General features: G+C 38.0%; 1 pseudogene; it reads right to left on the bottom strand.

Annotated features, from left to right (window-relative positions):
* Positions 1 to 5,021: 5,021 nt before the first annotated feature.
* On the bottom strand, positions 5,022 to 6,925 carry LOC108307677 (annotated as a pseudogene).
* Positions 6,926 to 7,258: the final 333 nt, after the last annotated feature.

Raw genomic sequence — 7,258 nt, forward strand, 5'->3', positions numbered from 1 at the left:
GTTTTATATTTTGGAATACTACTGAGGCTAAATTGTTCATTTCTGATTTTATTGCTTGATGAAAATTTAAGCAGTCATTCTATAAAAACAAAAGAAAAACAAGTTAATTGTTGGGCCACATTATGATCTTAGTTTTTGAGTTCAGAGGGTTGCTAGTCAAGATTTTCAATTTGAGTTTGCAGCATCTTTAGATGATAGAATGAGGATGGCAGTTGCAATCTGATGAGCCAGTTTGAATATCTCTGATTATATCATCAGCAATTCTGATGAACTCTTTGAGTGACCCACATTGCAAAAGGCATGAAAGTTGTTCATACATGACCTGTTTTAACTTCTTTGAAGTTTTTATCAAGTCATTTGATTTCAGCTTGCAGGTCTTGGGAAAGGAGCAATTTTAATTTTTATTGAAACTAGAAAGATTTAGGATACAATCCAATTTGTGAGTAGATAATAAACTTCTAAGATAATAAATAGAACTAGAATTTTGTAATGGGTGTGCTTAGTTTTCTAGTCAAATACACTCTTTCTTGTAATCACCCATTTTTTTTTACCAAAAATAATCACCAAATTTACCCAAAATAAGACTTTTTTTTTTAAAGCTTAGGCTCATTGAACTTGAACTTGACCTGATTATATAAGTGCAACAATAGTGATTCTATGCATATTTTAAAATATGACATTTTAGTTGTAGGTTTGGTAATAAGTGACGGGCCTTGTGGACTTCGTATAAGTCAATCTTAGTTGATTGTTTGGTTTTTTAAAATGATTTGGTAATAAGGAATCTCAAGTTAAAACTTCTAAAACCTCTCTAGGCTCAAAAGTCTAGGCAAGGACTTGTCCAATTTGATCCTGTTATAAGGAGAACAGATTCTTATTGAACTTATGGAAATACTCATATTGCCATGAAAATAAGAATATTTAGTAAGAGTTTCCAAATTATAGAGTGATCAGGTAGATAGAGAAACGTAAATGTTTCTGTTTGCAGAAGTACATTTCATACATTTTGTTAGAGACAGCTTAAGAGAACCAAGAAAAATAATTCCTTAAATCTGAAAAACAAGACATTAAAGAACAAGCAATATTTCAAACAAATGTCATAAAAGACATAATTATTCTAATCAGTTAATTTAGCCTCATATAATTAATTATAATTTTGTTTGATATTGAGTTAGCAATTTTATAAATCCATGAGTTTTCCAAATGAGTTCTGGAAATCCTTACCAGTTCAATAATACAGTCTTAAAGTTATCAGAAACCTGTACTTGTCAGAGTCTTTTTAATGTAGTCCTTGTAATTTTGTACCATAGCTACTTGTAAAAGATTTCATGAATGCATCAAAGTTAAATAAGTGTCTGTAGATGACAAAAGACTTAAAATGGCCATGATTGAAAATCTGATGAGAACTCATTATAATGCAATTGACAAGGAAATTTGGTTGTTTTTGTGAATATAACATTTTGAGATGATAACATGATAACCATCATACTAGGACATATCAGATTTCTAGAAATTTCATACACTTATTGGAACATTTACATTACTGATTTTACATCTATATATATGCATATATATAAATGTAATCTAAGAAGATTAAACATCACCTGTATTTGACAATGCTTCCCATGTAATTTAACATATCAAAATAGCCTAATTAGTTTAACATTTCTCTTATGAAGAGAGAGGACAAATCTTTTGAGATATTCTAAGGAGATTTAACAGATAAACCAAAATTATTTTTTTAAATAACCTCTTAGTAAAAACAGACTAGTAATCCAAGAAAACATTATCTTTTTAACACAGAGGAAACAAAATTTTAGCTTTTTATCAGAACATTATTGAACTCATTTTAAAAAGTAAAAATAAAATTTATCTAATCTTAGTAGTTTGACCACACATATTTTTTTTTTCACAGACTGTCTACAGCTTTCTAGATTTGTTCAGTTTTTGTCTATTTTTCTTTTCTTTTCTTTTTTTTTTTTTTTTTTTTTTTTTTTTTTTTTTTTTTTTTTTTTTTTTTTTTTTTTGAGACAGAGTCTCACTCTATCACCAGGCTGGAGGCTGGAGTGCAGTGGCATGATCTTGGCTCACAGCAACCTCCACCTTTTAGGTTTAAGCAATTCTCCTGCCTCATCCTCTAGAGTAGCTAGGACTACAGGCATGCAACACCCACCCAGCTAATTTTTGTAGTTTTAGTAGAGAGGGGATTTCACCATGTTGGCCAGGATGGTCTTGATTTCTTTTTTTTTTTTCTTTTCTGAGACGGAGTTTCCCTCCTGTTACCCAGGCTGGAGTGCAATGGCGCGATCTCGGCTCACTGCAACCTCCGCCTCCTGGGTTCAGGCAATTCTCCTGCCTCAGCCTCCTGAGCAGCTGGTATTACAGGCATGTGCCACCATGCCCAGCTAATTTTTTGTATTTTTAGTAGGGACAGGGTTTCACCATGTTGACCAGGATGGTCTCGATCTCTTGACCTCATGATACACCCACCTCGGCCTCCCAAAGTGCTGGGATGACAGGCATGAGCCACCGTGCCCAGTGTCCAGTGCCCAGCCTTGTTGTGCTCTTTCACTCCTTTTTTATTCTGTAATAGTGATTTTGCTTTAAGACAAAGTTACTCTTTTTTTCCTTTAGTGAAAACACGTGCCTTATATACTTTTTTTTAGTTAAAAACACATCCTACTTTCTTTGTACACTTTTTGCATATAGTGTTTTCATTCACCCTTAGTACTTCTAGTAGTTTTAATTACATATAGCATTTAGAGTTCTTAACCCTCAGTAACCTTAATATGTAGTGAAAGCTGGTAAATGTGTAATTTCATAATTTTTTAAATGTATACTTCCGCACACTATGTATATTTCTTATGTAACACAGGATGTGCTTACCAGCAGATGCAAATATCTCTAATTCCTCTTTAAGAAGCAGCCAAAAATAGATAAGCTCAAACTTACGTTCAGCAGTTAATGTGTAAGTAGTTTATCTTATTTGGAAATGATCTAGATATTTAATGAATATCTGTCATTTAATTTAAGTTACATGAGAGCAAATATATGAGGAATGGAACACAAAACTGAGGGCTTTTTTATAGTAGAATGGATAAAGGTAAGATTTCAGGCATACAATGAGGGACACTTGCAAGCCAAAGCACAGCAGGTAGGTCTCTAAGTGAGGAAGGGTGCTCTAGGCCAAAGCTCACTTATTTCCCAATTTTGTTTAAGGTAAATTGGAGTACTGTAAATAGAATCTGTGAGCCACTGTACTGGCTTTTTAAGAGTTTGTTTTTCTAAAACCTAAGTATTGTAATAACATTATTAAGGATCTGGTTACATAACTACTGGTTAAAGTTTGTGAGAGTTTTTCTCCTGTCTGTATATTTAGTAAAAGTAACTTGATCCCCTGAAGATCTGTAGAGACTATTCAATTCTCTGTTTTTATTTGTTATTAAAAATCTTACTTATATAACACTTTCTTGTTTATTAAATGTATTTTCTTCCTGCTGTGTTTTTAGCTCCAAATATAGTGATGATCACATATTTCTTCTACTGAAAATTTTTCCTGGTTGGTAATTGATTTATATCAGATTGTAAGAGACAGAACTCTTTGCTCTTCATCCTGAAATATTTCACTACATTAATACCTTTCAGTAAAGTGATTTTTTTTACTAATATGATCAAAGAATAACCAAATATTCTATAAGTAGTAATTTCCTAAATATTCTTTTTAGAAGAGTGACAGCTGGATAGCTGCTATTTTGTTGAAAAGTCAAAGCATAAATGTATTGGTACACTCTTCTAAAGACTCCTTCAGATATCTATTAATGTCAGATTGATTATTAGAATATTCCAGTTCCGGCAAAATTTTGGCAATAATAGTGACCACAAGGTGGTAATACATTAGAAAGAAATATATGATTTATAACTTTATAAAGACACTGATTTCTGGGCCTTCCCCCCAACAAATTAAATGAGATTCTATTGAGTTGCAGGCTGGCCATCTCTGTTTTTTAGAAACCTAACCTTCACCATGTAAAATGTTCTATCACATATAAATCTGTTAAAAAATTTATTCACAGTGGCTGACAACGATCATAAACTCTAAGTGTATGTTTCTAGAATCAAGACAGTCTTGAGCCTTGAACTTGAAAATACCTTTAATAATTAAAATAAGAGTTGGAAATAGAAAATGAATACTTCTGTGCAAAATATGAATGCAATGAATAAATTCTTATGTTTAAATTTGAAAAGTTTGAAAATCTTCTAAGAAATTAATTTGCCATTTAATAAAATAGACATTTTGGAGGTTTTGCAAGTTGAATTTCAAAAGGTGATTTATTATCAATTTTCATTTAAATTGTTAGGCTTACTTTCTCTTATCACTTTGAAATGGCTTTCAAACTCCCTGCTGTGTTCATTTGGACCATATTTTTCTTTTTTTTCACCTGCCATTCTCTTCTTACCTAATTGTTTATTTCATACTTAAATGGGAAAGTCATATTTAAAATTGATTTTGTAGTATGTCATTCCATAGAAGGTATCTTCTTTTTTCTTTTTCTTTTTTGGCTTCCTCTTTCTTTATTGGGTGTTTTGTAGATGCACGCAGGTCTAAAAGTTACACTGTTAAGTAATTATTTAAAAACTGACCAGGAAGAAGGTCCTGGTCCAGAGCTCCAAACCAGAATCAAAAAGGAATAGGGGCAGTGGGCATTCCTCCAACATCACCAAAACCCAGAAAATGAGGATCCTAAGCTCCTCCCCAGGTCAAATCCAGGTTTAGGCCCTTGGGCTAACCCTCAGGTGCCTCTGACTGCATCACACTCAGAGTAAGGTAACCAGCAAGGGGTTAGAGGGAATGGCCAGCCAAGTCCAGACATGGACAGAAGTAACTGGAAGGAGGACGGGAAACAGACAGATACTGTCCAGCTGTAGATAAGAGTGCAGCTAAGGCAGGTCGAGGGGCAGCGGAGAGGCTGGGGGAGCGGTATTGCCGCAATGCAGGAGTGTAGCCCCAGGGTCCTGTCCTGCAGCAGTTAGTTCCCAGATGGAGCTCCTGACCCGAGCCCAGGTAGAGGACTCACACGTTGTGGGTCCTCTTGGTGAGCTGGGGCTGCTCATCCACCAGCTTGGACTTGAGGTGCTCCTTGTAAGCCAGGATGTCTCCAGGCCACTTTGTGATTGTCTGCTTCTCATAGACCCAAATTTCTTGTGCGACCTGTTGAATGAGTCTGAAGTCATGGCTGACCAGCATAATACCACCCTCAAAATCCTGGATGGCATCTGCCAGGGCGTCGATGGTCTCAATATCCAGGTGATTGGTGGCCTTGTTCAGGAAGAGCATGTGGGGGTTCTGCCAGGCCAGCCAGGCCAGACACACTCAGCACTGCTGCCCGTCTGACAAGTTCCGGATTGAGCTCACCTGTTGTTTCCCAGTGAGACCATATCGCCCAATGATCTTCCTCATTTCTTCCTTCTCCTTGATCTCTGGGTAGCACTTCATCATGTACTCCAAAGGTGAAAGTCCAGCTGCTCTTGTAGGTGCTGATGGTATCGCCTTATCTTGACATGCGAGTGTTTTTGGTTCATGCCATCTGTGGGTAGTAGCTCTCCAGTCAGCAGCTCCAGAAGAGTTGACTTTCCTGCTCTATTGGGCCCTAACAGAGCCACTCGTGTGTCAAGGTCAATTCCAAATTCTAGATTATTGTAGATGCAAGGCCCATCTTTTGTATGCTTGAAGCTCACATTTTGCACCGTTAACGATGGGTGGCGGGATCTTGCCACATGGTGGGAAGTAAAATGATAGTGTCTTGTTGCTCACGACCCTCTCTGTCAGTCCTGATGCCATCATTTTCCTTGCTCTGGTCCTGCTGGGCCAACTTGGCACTGCCATGGCCAAACCTCGCAATGTAATTCTTCATGTGTGCAATCTGATCTTGCTCCCTTCCAGTGAAACCTCTTCATCTGGTTCTCCTGCAGCTCTAGCCACGTTTTCACATACTGATCATAGTTACCCGTATAATACTTCAGTCTCTTGTTGTGCATGGGAATGATGTTGGTATAGACACCATTCAGAAAATCCTAGGAATGGGAGACAAGAACCATTGCGCTTAAAAGATGCACTTAAAAGTTTTTAGTTCTTCCATCCACAAGCAAGCATCTAGGTCCAGGTGGTTGGTGGGTTCATCCAAAAGCAGCATGAAGGGCCAAATAAAGAGGGCTCTGGCAAGGCAACCCTCATCCTCCAGTCCCCACTGAAGTCTTTCAGCTTCTTGCGCTGCATGGCAGATGTGAAATCCAGTCCATACAAGATCCGCGAGGCCCTCATCTCTGCCTTGTCGGCATCCAGCTCCTCCAGGCATTCATAGAGCTCCATGAGCTTCTCATACTTCGCATCCTCATAAGCCAGCCACTCTGCCTCCCTCTCCAGCATGGCCCACTCTCTATTGACTTCCATCACACAGTAAGGGTGTCTTGTCACCAGGGGGCATCTCTCGAGTCAGGTGGTAGATGTCGATATGCTCAAGGATGGGCACTTCACGTTTCCCAATAGCAGAAAGCAACATGGACTTTCTAATTCCATTTAAGCCAATGAGACCATAAGGATGGCCTGAGTTTAATTCCCGTTTGGTGTCACTGAGCAGCTCTTGACAGTGAAAGGTGAGTGACAGGTTGATAATGTGAACATCAGTACTGTTGGGGTGAGAGGCCGGGACGCCGGTGGCAGCTCGAGCAGCAGCTTCATCTCAAAGTCCTTGAGCTCCTTGGTCAGCAAATCCACTTCTGTGGTCTCTCTGCCACTGGCCTCATTTTCCTCTGCCACCTGTGGGTCTGTGACAGCATCTCCATTTTCTTAATGTCCTTTTCTGGGCTGCTGTCGAGCTTTGGCAGCCTCCTTCTTTTTGGCTGCTTTCTTCCTGGCCAGGTCGGACGGCATGATGATGACCCACAGGGGTAGGTTCTGTTGTTTCAGGTAGCTGGGCCTCGTGGCTCGGCCTCTGTCTAGAAGGCATTTCCAATATGAAGTTCAATTAATGTAATCAAACATTTACTGAAAAAATTACATTATAGGCTCTTTACTAGCATCAGGAAGTCCAAAGGGCTTCCTTCCTTCGTGTTTTACTTTGTATGTGATAATTTACTTTGAAATGTATTACTATAAACACTGCAGCAAAGGTGTGTATTTTGAGTGGGTGTTGGAGTGTGTAAGATAAGTTTATTCTTTAAGGGCATGGATTTAGCATTTGAAATACTGTAGTCAAGATTCCAA

Source organism: Cebus imitator, unplaced genomic scaffold (assembly GCF_001604975.1).
Source record: "Cebus imitator isolate Cc_AM_T3 unplaced genomic scaffold, Cebus_imitator-1.0 Scaffold80, whole genome shotgun sequence".
NCBI lineage: Eukaryota > Metazoa > Chordata > Mammalia > Primates > Cebidae > Cebus > Cebus imitator.